Source organism: Triturus cristatus, chromosome 10 (assembly GCF_964204655.1).
Source record: "Triturus cristatus chromosome 10, aTriCri1.1, whole genome shotgun sequence".
Taxonomy (NCBI): Eukaryota; Metazoa; Chordata; class Amphibia; order Caudata; family Salamandridae; genus Triturus; species Triturus cristatus.
The window spans coordinates 306,901,092-306,928,796 of NC_140593.1; the positions used below are offsets into that span (position 1 = coordinate 306,901,092).

Genomic DNA, 27,705 nt, shown 5'->3' on the forward strand with positions numbered 1-27,705 from the left:
CTTGGTTACCAGAACTACCAGGCAATCAGATGCAAGTCCAGGCCTCGAAAGATCCACAAGCCCTCTCGCATTTGCGAATTGAATTTTTGCAGGTCGAGTTATTTTTAGCACTTACTCGGCCCTGCTGGCGAGTAAACAAGCTGGAAAAAACAGGTGTTCTGTTCCTTCAGAAAGTGAATAAGCAATTAAAACGCTTTTAAATCTTGTTTTATCTTGACACATTTGCTAACTGCTCAAGGACAGAAGTCAAATGTCAGGTTGTCTTTTTACCAATTGTTGCTCACGTTTTCTTAGAAAATGGTGTTTAATTTTCTTTCTCTTTTTACAGTTAATGCTTTTTGTCAAGTGAGCTATTTCACAATATTTGTGAAACAAAATGCAGTAAAATATCCATTTTTTTCTCTAAAACAACATTGGAGCAACTTGTAAGTGAATAGTACAAGTAGATCAGAAATTATAAAAGAACGTTTTTTGGTAAGATTAAAATTGGATGAAAGCAAATCAGAACACTTTACTTGGTGATGTGCAAATGACAAATATTTGCAGAAACTATTTCCAAACATTGTACACTATATAGTTTTAAAAACACGTCAGTGACAAATTCTGTGGCCATTTCAATGTTAAACCTGATTACAAATAACAGTGGGTTGCTACTTTATGCTTTAGTTATGAATGTATTAAAAGTGATAGTTTTTAAACATGAAGTGAGAGACATTCCTGGCCAAGCCCTGATGACAATGCATTTAATGAATGAAGAGGCAAGTCTGTAGTCAAGTACTTCTTATATGTGGCTAGATTTACATTCTATATGTAGCTGATGTTTAGTCTATTAAATCAAACAAAAGCATTTTCTGTACAGCAGACGTGCTAAATTTGCGTATTTGAAGGTGCTCTCATATGTGATGAAGAAGAAAATGGCATCTCAGTGAATTAAAATACTTGCTCAGGATCACATAATTTGAAACTAGTTTATGGGTCAAGTGCATTAAAATTAGGTTGGATAGATTATTTAAGTCACTAGACTTGCAGGTCTAGTAACATTTTTGGAATTTTTCGAGCCCTGAAGTCTTAATCAGGTGAAAAAAGCAACCCGAAACACAGCCGCGGCATCTCGTGTCAGTGGGGAGCAAGCTTGTCCATGAGCTCATGGGTGCAGGAAGCAGACACCGGCATGGTACTTTGAAAAATGCAGTTGAGCAAGGATGCAAGCTGCCAACTGGATCAATGTTCATTTTAAAGGTTAACACCACTGCACATATGGTATGCAGGCTGCTACCTGTGTAAGTCAGCTTGAATCTTCCTAAAAAATGTACACAACACTCTACATGCAATTTTGACGGTATGACTGTGGGTGGGCATAATGCTGCAGGATGACTCTGGGCATATGCAGCCAGCAAACAGAATTCTAGGACTGCCACACTGTTAAGCTTTGGGTAGGGAACAAAATTCTATTGACCAGATGTAACAGAATTACAGCATATGAAACAGTGAGCATCAAATTCCAAACGTGCTCGTTTCTTCTTGAAAAGCATGCGGTTCTGTGATAGGGTGTGGCACTGTGGAGGGTCTGGATCCTTGTCTTTAGTGGAATGAAGCCACTTACACCAAGTCCTATGATTACTGTTTTGAGACAGGAATATCCCCTGCATGGTATACAGGAAATGTCCCTTGCTTGAGTGCCAGATGTATGTGAAACTGATATTCTGGCTTTTCTTTTGTCACTAGCATCAGGCCATCTTAGCTTAGGACTGACCCTAACAATGCAAGGTTCATCACCTGTCCTCTAATCTTTGGAAGTACACTAAATGTGCACTCATAGAATACAGTAACTACTGTCACTGGCATGGGTGCATCCCGTAAAGCAGTGGCGCTGTGTGCATTTTGAAGTTCGTTCATTTAGGATACCTCTGGTTATAGAATGCAATAAACAAGGTGGTGAAAGGATAGCTTGGATTAATCTCAGCTGCTGTTAATCACTCCAGCCACATTCCAGACCATTATTTTTCATCCACTAAGCCACTCCAGACAGATAGTGACATGCAAATCAGTCTTGATCCTGCTCCAATGGTCACAGCCTAGCAGGAACTGCCAGGCCAAGTTCCCACAACCAACCCCAGTCCAGTTTCAACCTACTAAGGTTTCATCAGTAAGGTATAGTCGCAGCCCTATTATGGTACCGTGAGCGCCGAACCCACGTTTGGGCATACCAGTTACACTTATGGTACCTAATGTAACAAACAAGAAGGTGATAAAAGGAATACTTTAATTAAATCTCTGCCACTGGTAAGAGTTTCCTGATGCAGTGAAGTGTACTGCCGGCATTCCTTTGGCTGGAGAGTGGAGGCACAGACACTGCCGTGCGGAAGATGAAAAATCGGGACTACCTATAGAAATTCATTAAGATTTCAAGCAAGTATCTATTGATGAGTTCTTGTTGAGTAATGCCATTTGGTAGAAGGTAGGGGGTAAAATGTGGGACTGCAGTTTTTGTTCAAGTTGATAAAGTTTCCAGGTCATGCTTGCCACTTTGTCTCTGATTACTGCTTCAGGAAGGCTAATGAAAGCCAGGTGTAGAGATCACACACTTCATTGTGCCCCTTTTGCGGGTACTCCTGCTTAAACTCAGCCCTAGTTCTACTTGCTGTGAAATATAATTTGATTTACTGGTAAGTCCCTAGTAAAGTGCACAAAAAATGCCAGGGCCTGCAAATCAAATGCTGCCAGTTGGCCAGCAGCACTGATTGTGCCACCCACAAGAGCAGCCTTTCAAAGGGTTATCAGACCTGCCAATGCACCCACTTGCCAAGCCCTAACATTCCTTTTCATTACATGCGAGTCACCCCTATGGTAGGCCCATGGGCATGGTGCATTGTATGTGAAAGGTAGGAAATGTCCTGAAGTGTGTGACATGTCCTGATAGTGAACTACTGTGCAATTAGTTTTTCACTTTTAAAAGGCTATCTGTCCCATTGGATAGAATGGGGAATACTTGTCACATTTTACAAACATATCTTCCCATTGGGACAAGATGGGGAAATGGAGTTTAGTATGCCTGAACTCAGAATGTAGAAATGCATCTTTTAATAAAGATGATTTTATGTTCTGTGTTTGAAAAGTCAGGGCTGGTCTGAATAGACCTGGGCTGCATTTAGAGTAGTGGAAGTAGATTTCCTTGCACCTGAATGGGCCTGGACGTAGCTGTCTCCACCTCCTGCCGGGACGCTGGGCCAGAGAGGACCAAACTGGGTTGGACTAAGCACAGACACTATCTGCTCAAGAAAACAAAGAGAAATGCAGTATAAATATTGGGACCCAGACCACAGAACTATAGAACTCGCTTGCATCAAGGAACCTGCCAATAAAAAGAGCTGGACGAACTGCTAGGAGGAGTACTGCCCCGTTGCGGTGTTGTTGCTTTGCTGGGTTGGCCTTCAGTTGCAGCTTCTGCCGTGGAAGGACTGGACTGAACTGTCTTCACTTGTCGCCGAGTATCTACAAGGGGTTGAAATAGAGCTTGCCTCCTGTTCACAAAGTCTCAGGGACAGTAAAGACTTCACTTACCTCTGGGTACCGCCTCTGGAACCGTGGGTTTCAGTTGCCATAGAGGGGGAAAGCCGCCAATACCGACACCACTGCGGGCTCTGTGACCAGAGGGCACCGCCGCACTTCGCACCCCAACCCTGGTCTCACAGACGATGACAGACACTACCGCCACCAAGCGCTGCTTGCACCACGACCTGTGGGCACCGCACTTCGAACCGCCTCACTTCACTCTGCTGCCCTGGTCTCACTGACAACGTCGCTGCATGCTGACCTCGACACCAGAGACCGCACTGTGGTTTGGGCGCACCGCTCGTAAGTCACACAACGCACCGCTCTATCCCATGCCACAGTCTGGGCCGACCGACGCCAGCTCCCACCAACTGGCACGTCGCTTGCACCGTGACCTGTCAGCACCGCCACGAGCACCGCCTCGCTCCAAGCCACAGCCCTGGTCTCTTCGACTCTGCTGGACGACTATCACCGCGCAGTTGCCAACAACGCGACTGGAGGGCACCACACACCACACCGCTACGCTTCACACCACAACTGTGATGGTTGCCACGACCGGCACGCAACGACAGGGTTTAACAGAACCAAAAGGTACTGTTTACAAGTCTGTTGACAAAAACGCTGGTCCGCAACATTGTGGTCGGCAGGGACTGTTGGATTCTGTTATTTTCAGCACTGCGGTAACCCCGGATGGAGCTACTAGCTTAAAGGAACTGCCTGTTTGAGTTATACTTGCAAAGTGCCTATTTTTTAATACTGTATGTTGGTCTTGTATCGTTTTGGTCTAGTTTGCACAGATAAATATTGGTTATTTTTCTAAAGCTGGTGTGGTGACAATGCAACCAACCGATGGTAAGTAATGGGTGGGCTCTAAACTCAATTTAAGCAGTTTTACTTTGTTAACAAAACATTTTGCAAGCAACAGCGCATGCTCTGTATCAGGTGAGACCTAAAAAAGGGCTCACATATAGCTAAAATAATAATTGGCCCCACACTATCAAGGTCAACTTTGTATCACATTTAGTCTGTGAAACTGCATGAAGAATACAAAAATAAACAACACATACATGGTGTGTGTTATCTAAGTGAACAATGGCAGGTTACTACAGATACATTACAATTGTTTCAGAAGGATTTAAAATAAATGATGTAGTGTCTGCTGTCCGTCATCTGTTCTCTAAGGGCTAGCAGCCACAATTATTTCTTGTTTGGAAATGCAACATATGTCCCGAGTGGCTGATGAGACCCGTCACTGGCTCTGCACTTCTCATCAGCAAATCTCTGATGTGGTACGGGAAGACCCTACTAAGTGCAGATATTGTGTTTAATTCCATACATGTTTGAGACTTCTGGCACGGAGTGTCTCAAGTTTGTACATCCTCTGAAACATAGTGGTTGCTGTAGCACCAGAGCATCATTCTTATTTGTGCATGATGCCATCAATTCTGTGTAAGAACCCATTTCTTGAATAATTCAGGTATGGTAATGGCGTTCTTTTTTTTGCACTGGCTTCTACCAAGCAGTTCAGCTTCACCGCAGAAATGATGAGGCTCTATGATTAGGACCAATGCACATGGAACGATGCATGTGAGGGGTGTACAAAACACATTGGTCCCAGCGAAAAACTTTCAATCAATTATTACTTAGTACTCAATATTTTACATACACCTCAACAATTTGGGTTGCAAAATTCTTCATATAGAGCGTCAAAAGATCATTACAATTCATAATATTTCATATTATACAGTTGCTATACAACCAGTGGAAAGAGTGAGAATAAAAGTGCTTGTGAGTAGGTAAGAAGTAGTTTGAGAATATCATGTGAAAAATGATATTTACAATATATACAATTTTCACATGGATGTTCTGAATGTGACCTGACTGGAGGTATTGAATGTCATTAGTTAATTCTGTAGATTCATCATTGAATTCCTATGTTATCTAGATGTGGAAGAGAAATCAAGTCCAGGTAGATGGATATTAGAAAGTTGACGTTTCGACCCTAAAAGTTGGGAGGGCCACTTGATCATCAGGACAGAGTGGGAGCAATCTTTTGCCCAACACTGGAAATTGCGTTGGGAAATCAGGCTTCTTGTTTAGGGCTGGTGGCCCCAATCAAGAAGGACGGAATGGGCCCCTCTTGGGGTGCAGGGAAGCGATGTGCAATTTTCAATAATTCACGTATGGGCAGCACCGCATGTAGCAAGGGTAATGATTAACTTGGTTACCAGAACTACCAGGCAATCAGATGCAAGTTCAGGCCTCGAAAGATCCACAAGCCCTCTCGCATTTGCGAATTGAATTTTTGCAGGTCGAGTTATTTTTAGCACTTACTCGGCCCTGCTGGCGAGTAAACAAGCTGGAAAAAACAGGTGTTCTGTTCCTTCAGAAAGTGAATAAGCAATTAAAACGCTTTTAAATCTTGTTTTATCTTGACACATTTGCTAACTGCTCAAGGACAGAAGTCAAATGTCAGGTTGTCTTTTTACCAATTGTTGCTCACGTTTTCTTAGAAAATGGTGTTTAATTTTCTTTCTCTTTTTACAGTTAATGCTTTTTGTCAAGTGAGCTATTTCACAATATTTGTGAAACAAAATGCAGTAAAATATCCATTTTTTTCTCTAAAACAACATTGGAGCAACTTGTAAGTGAATAGTACAAGTAGATCAGAAATTATAAAAGAACGTTTTTTGGTAAGATTAAAATTGGATGAAAGCAAATCAGAACACTTTACTTGGTGATGTGCAAATGACAAATATTTGCAGAAACTATTTCCAAACATTGTACACTATATAGTTTTAAAAACACGTCAGTGACAAATTCTGTGGCCATTTCAATGTTAAACCTGATTACAAATAACAGTGGGTTGCTACTTTATGCTTTAGTTATGAATGTATTAAAAGTGATAGTTTTTAAACATGAAGTGAGAGACATTCCTGGCCAAGCCCTGATGACAATGCATTTAATGAATGAAGAGGCAAGTCTGTAGTCAAGTACTTCTTATATGTGGCTAGATTTACATTCTATATGTAGCTGATGTTTAGTCTATTAAATAAAACAAAAGCATTTTCTGTACAGCAGACGTGCTAAATTTGCGTATTTGAAGGTGCTCTCATATGTGATGAAGAAGAAAATGGCATCTCAGTGAATTAAAATACTTGCTCAGGATCACATAATTTGAAACTAGTTTATGGGTCAAGTGCATTAAAATTAGGTTGGATAGATTATTTAAGTCACTAGACTTGCAGGTCTAGTAACATTTTTGGAATTTTTCGAGCCCTGAAGTCTTAATCAGGTGAAAAAAGCAACCCGAAACACAGCCGCGGCATCTCGTGTCAGTGGGGAGCAAGCTTGTCCATGAGCTCATGGGTGCAGGAAGCAGACACCGGCATGGTACTTTGAAAAATGCAGTTGAGCAAGGATGCAAGCTGCCAACTGGATCAATGTTCATTTTAAAGGTTAACACCACTGCACATATGGTATGCAGGCTGCTACCTGTGTAAGTCAGCTTGAATCTTCCTAAAAAATGTACACAACACTCTACATGCAATTTTGACGGTATGACTGTGGGTGGGCATAATGCTGCAGGATGACTCTGGGCATATGCAGCCAGCAAACAGAATTCTAGGACTGCCACACTGTTAAGCTTTGGGTAGGGAACAAAATTCTATTGACCAGATGTAACAGAATTACAGCATATGAAACAGTGAGCATCAAATTCCAAACGTGCTCGTTTCTTCTTGAAAAGCATGCGGTTCTGTGATAGGGTGTGGCACTGTGGAGGGTCTGGATCCTTGTCTTTAGTGGAATGAAGCCACTTCCACCAAGTCCTATGATTACTGTTTTGAGACAGGAATATCCCCTGCATGGTATACAGGAAATGTCCCTTGCTTGAGTGCCAGATGTATGTGAAACTGATATTCTGGCTTTTCTTTTGTCACTAGCAGCAGGCCATCTTAGCTTAGGACTGACCCTAACAATGCAAGGTTCATCACCTGTCCTCTAATCTTTGGAAGTACACTAAATGTGCACTCATAGAATACAGTAACTACTGTCACTGGCATGGGTGCATCCCGTAAAGCAGTGGCGCTGTGTGCATTTTGAAGTTCGTTCATTTAGGATACCTCTGGTTATAGAATGCAATAAACAAGGTGGTGAAAGGATAGCTTGGATTAATCTCAGCTGCTGTTAATCACTCCAGCCACATTCCAGACCATTATTTTTCATCCACTAAGCCACTCCAGACAGATAGTGACATGCAAATCAGTCTTGATCCTGCTCCAATGGTCACAGCCTAGCAGGAACTGCCAGGCCAAGTTCCCACAACCAACCCCAGTCCAGTTTCAACCTACTAAGGTTTCATCAGTAAGGTATAGTCGCAGCCCTATTATGGTACCGTGAGCGCCGAACCCACGTTTGGGCATACCAGTTACACTTATGGTACCTAATGTAACAAACAAGAAGGTGATAAAAGGAATACTTTAATTAAATCTCTGCCACTGGTAAGAGTTTCCTGATGCAGTGAAGTGTACTGCCGGCATTCCTTTGGCTGGAGAGTGGAGGCACAGACACTGCCGTGCGGAAGATGAAAAATCGGGACTACCTATAGAAATTCATTAAGATTTCAAGCAAGTATCTATTGATGAGTTCTTGTTGAGTAATGCCATTTGGTAGAAGGTAGGGGGTAAAATGTGGGACTGCAGTTTTTGTTCAAGTTGATAAAGTTTCCAGGTCATGCTTGCCACTTTGTCTCTGATTACTGCTTCAGGAAGGCTAATGAAAGCCAGGTGTAGAGATCACACACTTCATTGTGCCCCTTTTGCGGGTACTCCTGCTTAAACTCAGCCCTAGTTCTACTTGCTGTGAAAAGCATCTCTTTACACACATGGTGTATATGGAGAGCAGCCTGGGAATTCATTCGGAAATGGACCAGTTTTGAACCATGTGACGTGGATCCACATGCCTTGTTAGGAAAAGGTGTTAAAAAAATTGGGATCCAAACAACCCCACTCTTTTCCAGTCCCAGGTTCTTCTTGACCAACGAAGGCAGTGGTTCTCAGAGTACTCGAAAACTGATGTGGATGAAGCTTGCCCAACAACCAGCCTCCCAGAGGTGAGGGGCCATCACCTGAAGTCAACATTTTCTGCTGGAAGAGCTGAGGAACTAACTGACGGGTGCATCTGGTAGCCCGACTGCCTGGAAGAGAGAGCGAAGAATGTGCCCAGCCCTGTAGGAGGAGGGACTGTTCAGGGGGCAAGACCTAGCGTTTTCCAAGTGATCCAGTAGAGATCTGGTCCTCCTGGAGTATTTGTGAGGAGTTGTGAATAAGACTTTGCCACAAAGAAGGATTCTATGGCGCCCAATAGCATGTTGTGGCCTGAGTGACTGGTCCTGCCACCATAACAAGAAAAAAAGTGACCAAATTCCCACAGAAAGCTCAAATTGCCCGCAGGCTGCAATAGCCCCAGGTCTCACCAGAGGGCTCAGCTTGAGATGCCTGTGGTCCTTAGGCTAAGTGCCTGTCTGCAGACACACTCAGGAGGACTGCCGTTGGCAAAAATGCTGCTTCCACGTTCACCTGCCTTCTACAGCCAAGTTAGTAAACATTACCCTGTGTGCAGTAACTGCAGTGTTATCCTGCAATGGAGGAGTCCACCGCAAGAGGGAGAGTATGCCACTTTCACCCCCAACAAAGATCAGAGGGCCACCAAACACCAACAGGTAAACACCAGGGCTTAACAGCACCAGGAGACGAGAAAGACCGAGGAACAGAGGCGATTCCATCATGCCATGCTTTAGACTTTTGACACAAAAGCTGCTAGAGACATAGAACTGAGTTGCCTAAATTTAAGTTTGAGACCCTATGAGCTATCTGCACCAGAGCCTAAGCCTTGCTTATGCCCATAGCATAGAGGAGATGGTAATAGTGGAATCTCGATCACAAGGGAAAGAGAATAGTTTACAGTGTTGAAAGGGGGATTGCAGTGCCTTGCTGTTAAAGCAACTTACAACAGCCTAGTATGATAGGTAAACTGGATTGTTTAGTATTTTGTTTTGCTGTGCTGCAGAATTAAAAGTATGTCCTTTTTGATTAAAAAAAACCCAGCAAGGGCTGGACATCACATTTTTGTATATGGTGTTTCACTATTGAGTTCTGAGCTCCTGCCCCCCACTATTCCTACAGAAGCATGTCACTTCTTGCCCTTGTTACCATGCTAGTTAAATCTGGAAAAGGTTTGTACCGGGCCCAGTCTGCAGATTAATGGACCAATAGGATGCATACAACAGTCACAAAAAAGGGGGCAGAACAATAAACTATAAGACATAACTAAGCTGCCATATATCTTCTCCTGTCTATTCAAAGCGTGGCTTTGACAGCACCCCCGCCCCCTCCACACACACACAAATTTTAAGATGGCAACTGAAGAAAAAACTGTTGCATACAGAGTATTTCTCTCTGTAGCCATGCTGCACATTGTCGGTCGGGGCTGACTGGAGAAAACGAAAGACAACAATTAAATAATTAGAAAAAGGAAGGGGGCCGAAAACTTCTACCAAATGTGCCCATAGTTCCGGCTTTTCAAGGAGTCACTTGCACAGTGTAGCATGATTTCAGACAGGCACATTCTGTCCCTATGCTGGATCTTCATTGTCTGCAGAAATATTGAAATCAGAAAATCATACATTTCAATATTAGGATTACGCATGCATATATATAAGTGTGTAGTGTCCGTTTTATTTAAGCTGTACCAAGTGTATTTAAGAAACTCCATGGCCCAACACGAATTGAATAACAATACTAGATATACTGAACAGAAAGGACTAACCTCTGGTATTAAACAGAAGAGAGAAGGATGCAACTTGTGTCTGAACTGCACAATATGCAATACTGTATTCAAATACCACCTTGGCCACTTAATAAAATTCTGTGATTCACGACCCATCATTTTACTTCACCAAGTATCATTTTCCGTAACCATCCAGTTTGAAAACTACATAGAAATAATTACGTACAGGATCTGCAATTTACAAAAACCTCACTAATATATGGATAATATAACTTAATAACAAAGTTCCGTAAACAGAGAACATGACAAACTGACCCATTTCAGGTAAATTATGGCAATGTTGACAGGTCAGGAGGATATGTTTCAATGTTACTTATTTAAAAAATATTACTTGCAATAAACGTGCTGTGACTTAACTGTTGCCATTCCTTTTCTTTATCTGCACCTTCCCTACTGTTCAGCCAGGATGAGTGCTGGAGTACCGGGTGATGATTGGAATTGCGACTGCTTGGTGATGTCTTAGACTGCATGGGTGCCTGGTGATATGCTGAGTGTCACTTGGAGTGTGCAGGCTGAGCAGCAGGGAGGCTGCTCCTGGTGTGACTATTCGCTTTCGACATGCTATCTGTTATCATCCACCGACTGACCTGGAACTTACCTTTAACTAGGCTTAAATAAACCAACTATGGAATATACACCCCTTCTAATGGACTTTGTATTACAACAAAATGTCATTACTTCAGTGACATAATCGTATGTACTTAACGGAGGTACTCAAACCCCTTCAAAATACGTTTTCACTTTCAAGTTTATATAATGTTTTTCAATTACATCTTTTGCCTTATTTAGATATTTACATGACTTGGTTCGAAAGTTGGCTCTTAGAGCCAAACCTGACCCCGACTGGGCCCTCCCCTCGCCCCCAGAAATATAGTGTCTCCTACGCTCTTTCACTAATTTGGTATCTTATACTCCTCGATGCGAAGCCAGAACTCGCGGCACACCTGCTCCCAGTCCACCCACTGCAGGAGAGATTATCACAGATAACCGAACCTACCTCCAAAGCACCACTGGTAACCTCGAAGCTTTACGCAACTTCAGGGAGAGATGACACGGAGAGGCATGTGGAAAGCATTCTTATTTCAGTTTCATGTGAACTTTCTGATAGGTCAGAAACAAATGCTCCGCCCCGGAACAAGCAGCACACTCATCCGGAAAGAGATCGCACTCCTCTTTTGCCCCGGAAGAGACCGTGTCAGAAGCTATCACCAGCCACTCACGAGCCGCTGTTTTTAGGACACAACATATTTACAGTTGCTTATTTTTTCGCACTCTCCTGAAACGCAGTCAACTCGGAAATCCCTTCAGGGTTGTAGATTTTTCGGGTCCGCATGACTGTTGTGTTTTTCCCTAATCTGAACTGCGTTTAAGCAAAGCTGACGGTGTTTTGTTGTCTACGATGGCGAAATCCTAAGAGATGCCTTGGAGCAGGGCTTCGTGTCACTTTGTAGCAAAGGACATAGAGGGATGAGAAACCTCAAGTTGTGGTGCCTGTTGAGGCGGTAGCGAGCGGAGGGTTTTGGGTAGAGATGGGCCAGCACAGGGACAGCTACCCAAACCAAGGGTCTGGCTAGGCTCGAAAAGCCTCTGCACAGGCTAAGCTATACAAATATTTAAGCATATAAATCGTGTAACAAAGAACATGCAACAATATGATAACGTTTCTCAAATGCTAAAGTGTTTTTCCTTATTACATCAGTTTGTATGAAACCACTGAGAGGCGTTTAATAAAATTGATAGGTATTTTAGCTCTTGCCTATTAGACAGCCAAGGCAGTGTGGTTGAGAATTTCCGTTGGCGAGCTTAACAAGAATTTAAGTGGGCTCATAGCCCGCCCATTGGTTGGCTTTTTTGCCGCTCTTATTTGTTGGCTTTCCTTGTCATAGTAGGCGCACAACGTGACATTCACTCTTCCCATTTGCCCAAGAACTCTCAGAAACAGAGCGTGTTGTTCATGGCGTAGCCTTTTTATTCACGAAACAGGTAATTCACCAGTGACCAACATGAGAGTAACAGTATCCCTTTTGGATATAAAATTATCAAAGCATCACTCTTTAGCGGTATTAACTGGACGAAGGCTGCCAGGCAATTAGGCACAACATTACCCAAGTCAAAAAGGAAGATCATCCTGGACTCATTCTAGGGTCATCCGATGACTTCAGCCAGGCTATTCCTGTAATTATCTGGGGAAGTCATCCCAAGCCATCCTGAAGTCTGCCCACAGGGAGAAATATTTAAATGAGATGACTCTTACTGTAATCACAAAAACTACTCCAGGATGGTGTCCTGATTACTTCAATTAAAAATGCGTGATGATCCTTTACAACTCCAAGAATACTAATTGACAACTGCAGGATGAGTGTGAAGTACTCCAGGATGGTGTCCCGATTACTTCAATTAAAAATGCGTGATGATCCTTTACAACTCCAAGAATACTAATTGACAACTGCAGGATGAGTGTGAATTACTCCAGGATGGTGTCCTGATTACTTCAATTAAAAACGCGTGATGATCTTGTACTTCAAGGAATACTAACTGACAAGTGCAGGATGAGTTTGAAATACTACCGGATGATTTCAGGACAACCTCATGGTTACTGTTTACAACCACTGAATGATTTGCTAACATCTTCAGAATTATTATGCATTACTGTAGTATGATTTTATGACAACTTCGAATTGGAGTTAATGTACACAAGGGTATTGGGAAAATACTACGGGCATCACTGCCTAACAACCAAGAGTACTCCGTGGAATTATTTAGAAGTAATCCCAATTCGTAACATCCAAGAGTATCCACTGGATGGACACTCTTGGCTATTGCAAATGGGCATTACTTCAGAATGGTTTAATAAAATGTTCTCGATGCTTGTATATCACTCCTAAATGTTTAAATACAGACTTTCCAAATGTCCTTTCCTTCATCCTGGATTACTCAAGTCTAATTTAAAAACAAATTTGAAATGAAATACTTGGGTGAAACATGGTGTCCCTTTAAAAAAGAAAACTGTATGGGTTTAAAACAGGATCCTTCTTTAACCAAGGACAATGATATAAAATGAATTTGTGAGGAGCGTTGGTGTTGGCAAGAATACCATTTGCATTGAGTAGCAGCCTTGCAACGTATGACCTTTCCCCATACTAATTGTGACAGGTCTTCATTTGAGCTAAACGACGTCACTCTAAGTTTTGATATGGTGACCTGTGGCAATACACCGAACAAAGAATTGGTTCAAATAAATGGATCTGAAATTACTTCTCACTGTGTGCTTTTATTTCGCCAAAGCATGTACATGACCTCAAAGAGAGATAGTACACTGTTCAGGATAACATTAAAAGTAAGGAAAGTGAATTTTAAAAAGTCAACAAAAGAAGCAGCTCTATTGTGTGTTGCCAGATTCAGAGTATTTTGTCCTCTTTTGCAATTGCAGATCCTTACGACAAGAGCCCTTCTCGTAGTTTGGTTGTTGAGAGGAAGCCAGCTTGCACTAAGATTTCATAACATTCTGAAAAGATAACAAAAGACTATATTAGTACACTTTCTACAATTGAGTTACTTTAGATTTTCTTTTAGATTAGCTGCCTTAATAAAACACTGGATTCCCCTCCACCATAAAGGGCGCCTTATGAGAGGTTTTAACACTGCTTTGCTGATGCTTCTGGTTCACATTTGAACTTAGGCCATTGATCAGATGGAAGGTGAAGAAAGAAAATATCCCTTTCTCAACTGTAAGAGTGAAGGGGAAAATTAGATTCAGAACAGTCCCAGAGTTTCAATATTATTGTAAAAAACGGCTTTTTATCCTCAAGAGACGGCGAATTTTAGGTTTTAATCTCCGCCACACATTGACCACAGTTTGACAGCATTGTGCCTTTAATCACTGCTCCTCTAACATTCAGGATAAATTACAGATATACAAAGGTAAAGAGTGGTTTCCCAGTTACCAGAGTCTGTAAGCCACTAGATGTAGCCTGTGCAAACAGGGAGTAAACTACCTTGGGTTCAACTTATGCTGCCTTCAAGAAAGATATTGGCGGAAGGTCCACTGAACTACGCTTGCAGCAAGCCCGTCTGGAAAAGAAAGTCCCAAATTCCCTTGCGGCCAGTACATGAATGCAGACAAGCAAGTGTTTGGACCAGGGATGCAGATGAAAGTATGAAGTAAGGCTGGAAGCACTGTGTGCTTTCAGTGCTGTCATGAAGATTTCTAGTTTAAGGCCTGGATTGCTTGCTTATTTGAAGAGAACTGACTGAAGGAGTAAAAAGGCAATACAAAACAGCATAAAAGGAACACTGCAGCAATAACGTGAGCCGCTATGGGACCACTTAGGCCTTAAGGTTTTATAAGTCAAAATACATTTTTAATGTTAGTTACTGTTTTTACACAAACAATTTGCAGCTTTAACCTGAATGTTCGTTACCAGAAGGGTAATTAGATGATTTGGAATATCTTACCAAATAAATCTGCAATTTCCGGTTGATCCCTGCCCAATGCTCATCTCAGCACACAATTTCATAATGAATAGGGTTCAACAGAACCTCTACCAGCTGCTGCATATCATCCTGCAGATAACAAAGCATTAATATATATGTCATCATATATACATGATTTTAAAAGTAAACGTTTTTGTTTCTGGCCGGCTAATTGACATTCATAAGCACCATGTGTAACAGTGATCAAAAAATGATGCATTAGTGCCAGAAATACGCATTGGTCATGTCAAAAATGTACTCCAGAACCAATTTCTTTTTGCAAAGAACATACAATGTTTGTCAAAGCACACAGCGCTGCCTGCAAATGATAAATAGCCTACTGATTTCCACACGTACTTCAGCTGGCCTACAATTCAGTAGGTGTTTTTATTATTATTATTTTTATTTTAAGGCACAGCTTTTGGTGAACAGAAACTTATTTCTGAGATATGCACGTGAGGAGTACAAAGTGCAGGAGAATTAGGAGTTTTAGGTTATGTGGTCAAAGTTGCTTCTACTCACTTGGTTTTAAAAGATGAGTTTCACTTACCTTTTGAGAAATCAATCTTATCTTGAAATTTTCTTACATTTGTTTGTATTAGTTTGAGCTCCTCATTCAGACCCGTAGCAGGGTAATCTGACGAATAGCTGTAATTTCCTAGAATAATTGACAAGCAGTTATACATGATTAACTTATGAAAAAAGTATTTTGTAAATAGGCACATAACATTGGGAATTCAACTTCTTAAGCATAAACAGAGAATGTGTGGTTGAGTTTCACTAATTCTCAAATGAAATGATTGCCCACTGTGTTGCATGTTAGGAAATAAATTAAACCCACCCACACACAACAGATGAGATAGCGCACTTGAGCAAATCAAATAGGAAAGGAAACCCTATGTTTCGCTCAACTGCACCAACACCTTATATGGCATATTGACTGGTGAATATCATATTTATTACAAGGTCACCACTGTGAAATCCAAAGCACCTGCCACCATGAAACGACACACACTCATCTAACCTTACACAGGACAGAACATCTCACATCCAACTCAGCACAGGTACGCCATACAGTCATATATCACTTTGCTCCCAGAAGCACTTTCTGAAAAGACATACCATGCACAAACATGCGGCAGAGCACATTAGAACATCAAGAGAGGCATGCATGTAGTGGTACTTGTATTGCATGAGCCACCTAGAGGAGCAATACAGCTATGTACAGCAGCAAGAGACCCTACATAGCGTTAAAGATCCTTTACGAGTCAATTAACATGCTGGTTCTTATTATGTGATACTGCAAAGAGCATGTCATCATCCTGAGAAATGAGCAAATCGATCAATAAAAGTGTTCTGGCAAAGACTTCCAGCACCAAAACCCCACACCCACTGCTTCCAAGACAAGACAGCACCTTCCTATCATTTCCCACACTCCCTTTGTGTTGTCGACTTACCTGCTCGGGTCCTGTTGACCCGGAGTCGGGAATTCGTGGTACCATGATTGGACGTCTCTGACATGTTACGGCTCCGACACGCGGGTCTTCCTCTTACATGTTGTTGATCTCTTCTTCAGGGTTTCTGTCCGCATCCATGTTCCCTCGCCGGAGGTACCAGCTTGTGTAGCTCTGTTTCTTCACGCCGGAGTTTCTTCAGCCTCTCGTCCTGTACAGAATACAATGAGAGAAGAAAGATATATTTAACCAAAGAATCCTGATCTATCAGGTATATGGTAGGATGATGATGTTATATATGGTTAGAAGGACATAGTTACTTATCTGATCCACGGAGAGTGGAAAAATGGTTATTCTTTTGCTTCCCTTATTTAACACGGGCTGGATATAAAGAAAAAATAGATGTAAGTTAGTTTCTGATTTCTTAAGGAGACGCTATATCCCTATCTGACTCAGCACCTTTTTGTGTAGATTTTTCATATTGCATCCTATCTAGGAAAATATGTTTTTTGCCTAGTATTAATTAGGATGTATATTTTTGGGGTCTAATTGAGTGCTACAGTGGCATTTGTTGAGGTTAGTCCCCCTCACTGTTTTTTGCAATTATACATATAACTTCTTTTACCATAAGGTGAATAGCTAAGCTCACAAAAAAGGGTAACTGCCATTCTGCAGAACCAGGCAAACAAAGATGTGGGCTCTCAGTCATGCTGCATAACCAGGCTAAGAAAAAGCAGGGCCCTGGTCGAAGGTGCATAACATAGGCTCAAATACCATATACCAGTAGTTAGATGCATAGAACACATTTAATTCATGCTACTTACACTAAATGTGGAGCACTGGTCTGTGCCAGACAAAAGAGCTCACATTTATAAGGGGTCACTGGTCCGTGCTTCATACTCTGGCTTCACCCACAGAACTAGCCTATGTTACACAGTAGCGTTTAGGGGGACAAAAGAAAATAAATAGTGCCACGTTTTTTGGTTTGCGTTCAGTGAAGCAGCCCTGATACCAGGAGTGGGGCCTAGTAGAGTTACAGAAGGACAGCATCACAATACAAAGGTTTACTTTTTGCTTTCATACACTTTTTCCAATATAAAAATAATACCAGAGGTAGCCAACATATCATGCGTGCTCACATATGGCCAAGAATGACCCTCTTTATGACTGGGCCAATGTTTTCCAATGGTTGGGCATCATGCAATGGTTGCCTAGTTGCCAAGGAAAACCATTATGTGAGGATCAGAATATCACCAGTGTTGGCAATGGGAGCAACACTACTCCCTCAGGCACTCACAGAGCCTTAAATGTTATTCTAGATTACCTTTTACTGCTGTCACGATGCCAAATGGTGCTCCAGGCTGCCTTGCTTTTCCCCTCACGTAGACAGCAGCAGTTCCCCGATTAGTACTCCTGGGAGAAGTAGACGTGAGTCCTTTGGGTAGACTGCAGGAGACAACTGGGAGAGAGACGCCTACAAAAGAAACTCCACACAAGGTTATATCAAAAATGGCCTTTGTATTATCATAAAACACATTAGAAACATAATCACACATTTACACTGTGCCAACTGGCACTAGGCAATATTCACAGGAGATTATATACAGGACCAGGCCAATAGGGCCACGGTCAGAACCATCAGAACACGTAAGTAAACTCAAATATAAAAACACAACCAGTAACTACTGGTACCATAATGACCTAAGCATTATTGAACAAATTGTGTGATCCTGAGCAAATACCTTTTCAATTTTTTCAACATAATCTGTTTGGTCATTGTGATCAAATTCTAAATGTTGTAATAAACATTGCACATTAAAAATAAAGTTAAATATACAAGAGCTATGCTATATTTTACTACTAAACAGGCAGCCACAAGTGCAGTTACCTTGAAGACAACAGGGTAATGATTTGAATGGTGCAGCAGGTGCAGTGGCACCGGTCCCAAAAGTTGTCATAACTCCTCTAAACACCCAATATTGCTATTTTGACTACTAAACAAGCAGTCAAAATTGAAATTACCTTGCAGTTATCAGGGACTTTATTTTAAAGGAGCAGCAGGTGCAATGGCACCAGGGCCAAAACGTGTAGAGACCCCACCAAACCCAGATCACTGCTAAATGTTACTACTAAACAAGGCAGTTACAAATACATTTATCAAGCACGCAATAGGGTCATCATTTGAATGGTGCAGCAGGTGCAGTAGCACCAGAACCAATAGCTCTAGGGACCACGCTAAACACCTAATATTGCTATATTTTACTACAAAACAGGCAGTCACAAGTGCACTCGCCTAGCAGACAACAAGGTCATGACTTAATATTGCAATATTTTACTACTATAAAGGCAGGTACATTGCAGATAAAAGGGGCTTGATTTGAATGGTGCAGCAGGTGCAGTGACACTGGGGCCAAAAGCTCTAAGGACCCCGATAAAAACGCAGAATACTGCTACATATTACTACTAAACAGACAGCCCTGTTTTCCCTCCGCCCACCCTCCCACTTACTGACAGTAAAAGAAGAAATGACACCCCCCTCCTGGAGCCTTAAATAGCCCTGGGACCGCCACCCCAAGGCTCCCCGTTGATCCCCATGGTTGCCTTGGGTGGGACTAGGGCACCCAGTCTAGAAGCCAGGCCCCGGGCAATGGTTTCCCGGAGGCAAAAATCAGCCCCCCTTGAGGGGGGCTGCGTGTCCCACCTCCTATGTAAAAATAACAAATACAAAAATAAAGGTCAGGGCCTGGGGAATGTGGTCCTGGGGCGGGGACCATGTGACCCCCTTCCCTCCTTAAAATGCTGGGTGAGGGCTGGGCAGCTGAATCTTGATGAGCAAACGGTTCTGGGTGATACCAGTACTGCACAAAAATGTAAAAGGTATCTCCATAGTATAAAGCAAATAATGTTTTAAAAGGTGAGTTATTTCAGCCTCGCAGCATATTTTTCCTTTCCTGGTGACGTTTTCCCCTGAAACAATTAACCAATATGGTCAAATACAATAAAATGACAGATGAATGGCTGTGGAATGGGGAGGTTACTTCTAGATTAATGCTCTTGACATGGTTTGCAAAGTTTTTATGTTGGGAACCATTGCCTGCTAAAATCCCAGAAAGCCCCTTTGAAAAGAATTCTCTGAAGACATCTGCTTCTTGTCATGAAAGCTCGGAGGCCTACTCGGTGATACTGCACGCATGGGGCAGGCAGAAAATGAAAAAAATTAGTCAAATGAATAAAATGTAGCCATGAACAGCTAGGTTTTCACTAGGCAACTAAAACAGCTCATCATATCATCGCAACTTTCCTACATAATGCCCAGCTATTAAGTGTTATGCCCAGAATCACAGGATGGGGATCCCACGCTAGGACTGGAACCCGGGCCCCCAGTTTCAAAGTGTGCAGGTGTAACTGTGAGGCCATACCGAAGACTGGGTATGGCGAAAAAAAATCCCAACTTCAATCGCCACCACACATGATTTTTATTAATAGAGCTTGTAATTGATCTGAGCCTGAAGCACCGATGTTGCAAAGGGAACTCACACACACTGCCTCAATAGGAAGTTACCTGCAGCGTCCCAAATGTCTACAAATTATGGGATCCAATACCCATCTCTAAGAAAAGCCCCAACATTTGGTAAAGTTAAGTGAGAAGCGGAATCCTACCTCCAGCTCACTCACATACCAGACATGCCAACCATCCCAATTCAGGCGGGAGACTACCGATTTCAAGGCTAGTCTCGGGGTTTCAGCAGACATGGCGTGGTATTGTGTAACGTGCTAATTCTTCCAGCAATAGTCAGAGTAGCGATGCAGGGTGAAAAACCAACAAAGCCCTATTAACAAGCGAATTATCTTTTAAAGATATGTGAAGTACTCAAGGGTGACTGTGTGTGTGCCTGGCTGCCACACGGGGGGAGGGGGGTTGGTATATGCACTGCCAGCAACCTGCCAGGCCAGTGAGTGCAGAACACTTGCATAACCCTCTCTCTGCCTGCCATTGCGCTCCATGCTTATGAAAGGTAAGAAAAAAACGTACATTTGCGTTTCAAATGTCCGATCCTGCAGCAGCTCACTTCCAAAGCCCATACATGATAGTAACCCGATCCAAGGCCCCATTCTCCCGATTTTTTGTAAAGAATCTCCCACTTTGCTCTTCTGAAATGTTGGCATGTATGCATAAAGCACTGCATTACAGCGCCGCATCTTAAAAAAAAGGCGGGTTCCCGCCTTTCAAACAAAAGCGCGGCAGAGTACTCCAAAGTGGCGGGAAATCACACCCACCTCACTTCCACATCTTCTCACCTGCACCCTCAGCCCCACGAAAAAAATACCTAAGAAATGGAGCACTTTGCTTCTTTCCCGGTGCAGCCCGATCCGTGTGCACATAACCCGGTCTCCTCACTCGGTCGGACACAGAGTAGTACTGTACAACTCAGCTTCATACGCAACAATACTCACCGTTCAGCCCCAAACTGACTACTACCCTAACGGTTATTATGTCCCTCGCAAAAGACCCCCTACGTGAAAGGAATAAATACTGTTCCATATCGGCACAAACTGGTGATTGTAAACTTGGGTTTTGGAAGGGGTCCTCCTGCAACAAAGCCTTGAGAATGATTTTGCACTGTCTCCTCACACTTATTGGCATCACCGTGTAAACATAACAAGAAACTACATCCATGCCAGAATTGGTTCCCCCGCACTAGCGGCTCAAGGGAATTTGTAAGCAGACAAAATTTCATCTGTTTCCTGACTTCTTAGCAGCACCATGAGCACTTGATGAGACGTTCTCCATCCAGGTCAAGGCTGATTCCCCCTATACTATCACACCAGCCATGTGATTATGTTGGCAAGACAGAGTTTATGTCCCTTGTGCTGAACTGACCATAACGTTTCACAGATAACTGGAAGAAGGTAAAAGTTTTGAACTGTTAAACCATTATTTTTTTTTTTTTTTTTGTAAATTTATTTATTTATTTTAGTATATGGTCTGGTACGCCCCTAGGGCTACAGCCATATTTGTGCTTAATTTATTGAGAATTGTTGATCTTTGAATGTTTACCTGGCTCTAATCTCATAAAGAGATTAGTAGAGTATATTTAGAAATAAATACATATATATTTGATATAAATACCTGTGTGGTGTCTTTTCATTTGGTAATTCAAGAGATTATAAGGTAAAACAAGCTGCTTTACATTCCTCAGAGACTTAGCCACCAGGACCATTATGGCTGGCAATTTTAACCGTACCGTGTTACCCCCAGGAAGCTTGGTTATTGCCACTGACGGGAGTATTGGGATCAAACGTACTAAAAGTGACTGAGACCAATGGCTGATTTCCTTATTGCTGGTAACATAAAACGAAAATAAGTATGTGCTGCCTTTACCATAACAGCATTGTCCGGTTTTAGATCTACAGAGTTCCTACTGGACTACATAACCTTACTGGAGTTGGTGTAATGGGAGCTAGCCCGAAATACGCAAAGTTCTGCTCAGCTGTGCCTGCAAGAGCCTATTCTAACGTGTACCTTATCAATGAGGGAAAGCAGTGCGCAAATCCTGCTGTTTAGAGAACTTGTATATGCATTGTACCAGGTGACCTATAGCAGAGCAACGTAATGCCGCACATGGGGGCGCCTGGCTCGGAACGTTTAGAATGTTTCACACAGCAAACGCTCGGCCTGTCGTCCTATTTAACATACGCCCCATAACTAATACCCCACTACAGCAAAAGCGTGTGGATTCAGGTACACATCCGGCGCCTATTGAAACTGGGCTGGATTAGCTCCCAGTATTTCCATGTGCAGCACCTATCCCACTGTCTCGTTGCAATGTACCGAGAGTGGTAATAAGCGTACGCCCACCCAGAAGCAATGCTCACTACTAGCGTGCTGTGCGCAGCGGTGTGCTTCCGCGCCATTTGGCATGAATTGTACACCCACACAGTAAGAATACCCTATTAGCATGCGGCAGCTGTACGCATCGGTGTGTTTCTGCGCCATTTGGCATGAATTATACACCCCCCCAGAAAGAATGCCCGCTACTAGGGTGCGGTTGCTGTACGCGACGGTGTGTTTCTGCACCATCTGCCATGAATTGTCCACCTTTGTGCAAGGAGGCACAGCATACTTCAGCATAGCCCAGGCCTGAAAACACACTTGCACGTGGTAGGAATGCAAGTCAAGTCCCACTTACAACCAATGTTGTATTTGAGAAAAAATTCCACCAACATCGTAACTGGGGCTTCCGGGGCAACGACCCCCTAAATATTACAACGCATTCGTATTCAAGAAAATAAAATAATATTCGTAACTGTCGCCTGGAGGGCAAAGATCACCCCATAATTCGGATATGCAAGGCCACAGCCCTTCCCATAACATGCATTTAAAACAGTGTAGTTGTGATAACACATTGAGTTAAAATAGCGCTCTTATGACGCAAGTCTAACAATTGCTCTTTTATTATCCAGGCCATAATCTCAACTGCATTTGCACCAATGCCCTTGAGGTTATACAGTAATCTCATCAGTAAATGAAATGCGTTCCCCAGAGCCAGTAACCAAAGCTACAAACAATACCTTAACTCCTTGACACCTTCTTCCAAGGAAAAATGTTCCGTAACTGACAAACACGTGTGTGACACAGTAATTTCATCAGTAAATGAATTACGTTCCCCAGATACATTAGCCGAATTTACAACAATACCTTAACTCCTTGACACCTTCTTCCAAGGAAAAATGTTCCGTAACTGAAAAAACAGTAAAACAGCAGGTATTTAACAACTGCGACTACCATGCTTTAAGTCGCGTCTTGGAGTTTGAAATCTCTAATCCGTATTAGCACACATTGCTGTATTTGCCCACGATACCTTACATATGATTTATCTGTGTTCCTCTAAGGCCGACGCACGGGGAATGAGGGCGCCTGCCTGACCTTGTCTCTGCTAACTGATCACATTGATTCGCCCATTTTGCTGGATGAAACCGGGTTCCTCCGGGTTGAAATCGACCACCTTATCAATGGAGCCCCACCCCCTGCACATACGGGCAACACCTCTCCCCGCAAGGCAGCTGCACCAAATAACACCGATCCCGATATCAAGTATCCAAGCTGTATTACCTTCCGATAAATAGCGACGGCACTGTTAAATACATTAAATATATTTTTAAATACTGGCCTATTACTTGATCTTGTTCTCGCCCCACGCTGCCGCTCAACCTGGATCTCCCGGACCAAAGGCGACCGCTCTGATAATTGAACATCACTCTAATACAGGCTCAACCTCATACTCGCGGCTTCTAATCTCAGCTACCGCTTGACCAAAAACCCTGCCCCCGCTCGTGATAACTATGCCTAACAACCTTTATTACCCACCCGCGCCACACTGCCATCCCGACTCTACATGTGTGGCTGCACTCTCAGGTAAATTAACCCCATATAGCGGGATGAACCCGGGCTCCTCTGGGTTGAAATCGGCCGCCCCTATCAATGGAGCCCAACCCCCTGATAATACGGGCACCGCCCCTCACCCGCAACGCAGCTGCGCCAAATAACACCGATCTCGATAATAGACTCAAAGCTGCATTACCTTTTGGTGATACCAACGGCCCTATTAACTATAGTAGATACATTGTAAAATACTGGCTTATTAAATGATGTTGTTCCCGCCCACGCTGCCGCTCGAACCTGGGACTCCCGGACCAAATGCGACCGCTCTAACAATTATACCACACACTCATACAGGCTTGAGCTCATACCCGCGTCTTCTAATATCACCTACCGCATGACCGCCACACTGCCATGCCCAAAGTTACATGTTACCATATACCACCGCGCCCCTCGACAATAAAGGGAGCATCCCCTCGCAAATAGTGGCGAAATGCCTCACACTACAACCGTATCTTTCCTGTAACAGCACGGCCCTCGAAAGGAAATACAAAAGAAAAACAAAGGCGCGCCCCACCGCATATGGCACTGAGACGCCTCGCACTCTAAAAGGGAATATTTATTTAAATACATGATCGTCAAACTATCCTAAAACTACGCCTAGGGCCCCCTCAAACCTCCTGTGCCACACTCGGCACACCGCCGACTCGAACTCTCTCCGCGTTGACGATGTGCCCCTGCAGCTTGCCGGAGGTTCAAAGGGACAAAGAGGCTGAAGATCGCAGGGCGCGGATTTAAATAACCTTCCAGCGCACCCCGATGACGTCACCTCATTCAGCCCCCTTTTCGGCCCTGGGGGAAGGTCCAGTCCCGTGGCGCTACTAAGGGCGCCCCTCCTCGAGGCGCGGGGGGCGCCGGTCAATGTGTGTGTTTTTCCCTTTCGTAGATGAAGCCTCCTTATTACCTTTTAGTTTGGTTGACTTGTGTCCTTCTGCTGCTCACTTTTAGGTAATGCCTTTTTAGGTCTCGGCTCGAAGGCTGCGCTTGCGCAGTATCGCTCCGAGATTTAATGTTTTGGAGTAGAGGAGCTTGCACCCGCCCCTCTTCTCCATTGGCTGGCCTCTTGAATGCTGGCCAGCCATTGTAGAAGAGCTTTGTCACTCCGAACAGGCCCCGTCCTTTTCGGATTCGGGGGCATGTTTTTTTCAACTTTTCTGATTAGCTCCTCCAGCCAATGGCAAGAGGAGAACACGCCCCCGAATCCGAAATCGCCGCTGCCTTTCTCCGAGGCATTTCTGCTTCGCCTCGGAGAAAGGCAGTGGTGTGCTTGTCTCCTTTAGCCTTCAATTTCTCTCCTGTACGACTCTTGCCCGTTCCTCTCCCCCGGAGATTGTTTATGGGATCCTGGTGTGTTTATTTCTATTCACGGTACGTTTCCACTAATTAAATTACCGTGCGGGTACATACACCCTAATAATACGTGTGGCTGCAGTTTACAGAGTACGAGGCCAAATCAGAGCGGAGGGAAGAGTTCAGAAGACCGCAAGAGGGTACAAAAACTTTTAAGTTCTGGAAGTCTATTATATTTAAACACTATGGCATTTCAGAGGACAGTAGTAATTTTTACATATGATACGTATTGAATAATTATCGCCTTCCTCAGGTTTGGAAAATTGCAGAAATTGATAATTTTTTCCAAAGCGAATGTAGAAAGTGAGAGGGGCTCGCTTTAACAGCGCAAATCCTCCCTCTCTCACATGCGGTTAGACAGGGTCTAAACCTCTGCAGATTTCAAACATGGCCACTATATTTATACACAGCAGAGAGGGACGTCCCTTAACGCCTTCTTCTGTTTCTATTTAGCTCAGTACGTTTCGGAATCGTTACTTAGTCCTCTTTTTATTTCCAATGTTGTGTTACTTTTCTATGCTCATCCTACTTCCTATCATCTTCCAAAGCGTGCTGCTGCCTAGTGCTTGTTTCAACAGTTTTAGGAGCTACTTACAGCAACGCCTGTGTAGCCGCCAGCATGGTGAGTCCGCTTGGGAGGGGGAACCCTTGCAATGCCCCACCACAACTCTGTGGGATTGTTATCGGACTCCGAGAGATACTGTTGAGTATCGATCCTGGGCTGTCACCTATCACTGACTACCACCCCAAAGAGCAGTAATCTTTGAGTTATTTGTGTTCCACCTTACCCATCACCACCTACAGCTGACGCATGCCTCAGCTTTTAGCTGTTTTGTGTGCATTGACACGGTGCTGTCACCTGTGTCTTCTCCTTGCCACCTGATTATAAATGACTCAGAGATAGATGAGGTATTTTAATGTCATTGGCATGTATCAGGGAATCCGAGGTTTCCCCTCCAGGTCTGGGAGCCATCGAGCAGTGATCATAAAACCTATTTTGTCAGACACGCAGATAGTGACACTGGAATAAACGTCTACATCTGCTTCTGCATACAGAGAGAACAATAACGCTAAGACTGTCAACTTCCTTTTCTTACCAAGCAACAACGATCGGAGGGGCTGTCAACAGTGTTTAATTTGTTAAAAATTAATAGGTGTAAGTGCAGGCGCCCAATTTTTCCCACTAGCCGCTTGCAAGTTGCAGCCGATTGACTGATGGTGTTGCCATTGAGCAAGATTGTCTAGTTGTGATTCCACATCATGCTCCTTTTTTCCACCATCCTACATTTTCTCTTTGTTGCTTGAAAAGATGGAATCTAGCTGGATAGTGTATCTGGTTGCTTTCAGTGCGCTGGTTTTGTGCCTGCCATAGTGTAACGTGCTGACTTTGTTCCTGTGCAATTTGTTGACTCCTAGACGTCTGGCTATGCCTGCACTTTGCTTGCTTTGTGTTCAGAGCAGCAAGCTGCAAGAAGTGGGGGAAGTCTCGTTTTCAGTTCTAGGCGTGCCCAACTCAAATGCCACATTTAAAGGGCAATTGACAATTATTTTGTTTGAGTCTTGACCTTGCTGGGCTCTAGCTGGAGCTTCACGTTGGTGCCAATGTCACCTATGTGTGTGTGTGTGTGTGTGTGTGTGTGTGTGGCTGTTTGTGTGTGTATGTGGCTCTGTGTATGTGGCTCTGTGTGTGTGTGTGTCTGTGGCTCTGTGTGTGTGTGGGTGGCTCTGTGTGTGTGTGGGTGGCTCTGTGTGTGTGTGTGGGAGGCTCTGTGTGTGTGTGTGGGAGGCTCTGTGTGTGTGGCTCTGTGTGGGTGGCTTTTTTTGTAGGTGGCTCTATGTGTGGTGGCTCTGTCTGTGTGTGGGTAACTGTGTGTGTAGGTGGCTCTGTGGGTGGCTCTATATGTGTGTGGGTTGCTCTATGTGAGTTGCTCTTTGTGGGTGGCTCTGTGTGTGTGTGTGGCTTTGTGTGTGTGGCTCTGTGGGTGCAAATGCAATAGGTCTCGCATTTGAGAGTGATTAAGCTATTGACATTGTAAATAACAATGCCGTTTCTTTAAATGTTTTAAAAACAAAAACTAATGTCATGAGCAATGCCAATAGCTCTAACTTTAACAATGCCGAGACCATTGCATTGTAAATGCTTGTTTCTTTTTAGGTCGAGGACCGTCCGGTCTGCCGAAGGCAGAACCGGAAGTCGGAGATTTAATGTTTCTGAGAGTGGCTCCTTAGCCCGCCTCTCTTTTTGCCTCTCCTCCATTGGCTGGCTTCCTAAACGGAGGCCAGCCATTGGAGGAGAGAGCCGTCCCTCCAAATAGGCTCCGTCTTTTTCAGATTCGGGGGCGTGTTCCTTGCTGTTCTTTCCACTTTTTAGCCACGCCCTTTTTAGAACAGCAGGAACACGCCCTCGAAGCCGAAAAAGTTTTGAAGCTTCCCGTGTTTTGTCTCCTTTTTTCGACCTCGTCTAGAAGTTCCCAGATCTGAAGTGTGGTTGGCTAAAAAGCCAGGACTTGCTAGCTGAAGGTGTCACACGATTTAGGCAAACATTGCTACCATGTAGAACGGAGCTCTTAAGTTTTGATTTCTAAA

At 43.5% G+C, this 27,705-nt stretch overlaps 1 protein-coding gene and 1 long non-coding RNA gene across 3 annotated transcripts in view; both read right to left on the minus strand.

The window, feature by feature from the left end:
* Positions 1 to 11,560, minus strand: part of RPP38 (ribonuclease P/MRP subunit p38) — a 69,489-nt gene extending 57,929 nt beyond the window's left edge. The window contains exon 1 of one of the 2 annotated variants that reach the window (XM_085631267.1): positions 11,399 to 11,560. The gene's annotated coding sequence lies outside the window, so the exon portion shown is untranslated. The remainder of the gene's footprint in view (positions 1 to 11,398) is intronic. The other variant, XM_085631268.1, reaches the window with a different exon arrangement.
* A 2,212-nt stretch (positions 11,561 to 13,772) lies between these two features.
* On the minus strand, positions 13,773 to 18,399 carry LOC146789352 (uncharacterized). Its single transcript, XR_014969788.1, has 6 exons — positions 17,653 to 18,399; positions 16,649 to 16,709; positions 16,332 to 16,539; positions 15,425 to 15,532; positions 14,857 to 14,964; positions 13,773 to 13,906 (listed from the first exon to the last, which is right to left on the minus strand). It is a non-coding gene; the product is annotated as an uncharacterized LOC146789352 (long non-coding RNA).
* Positions 18,400 to 27,705: the final 9,306 nt, after the last annotated feature.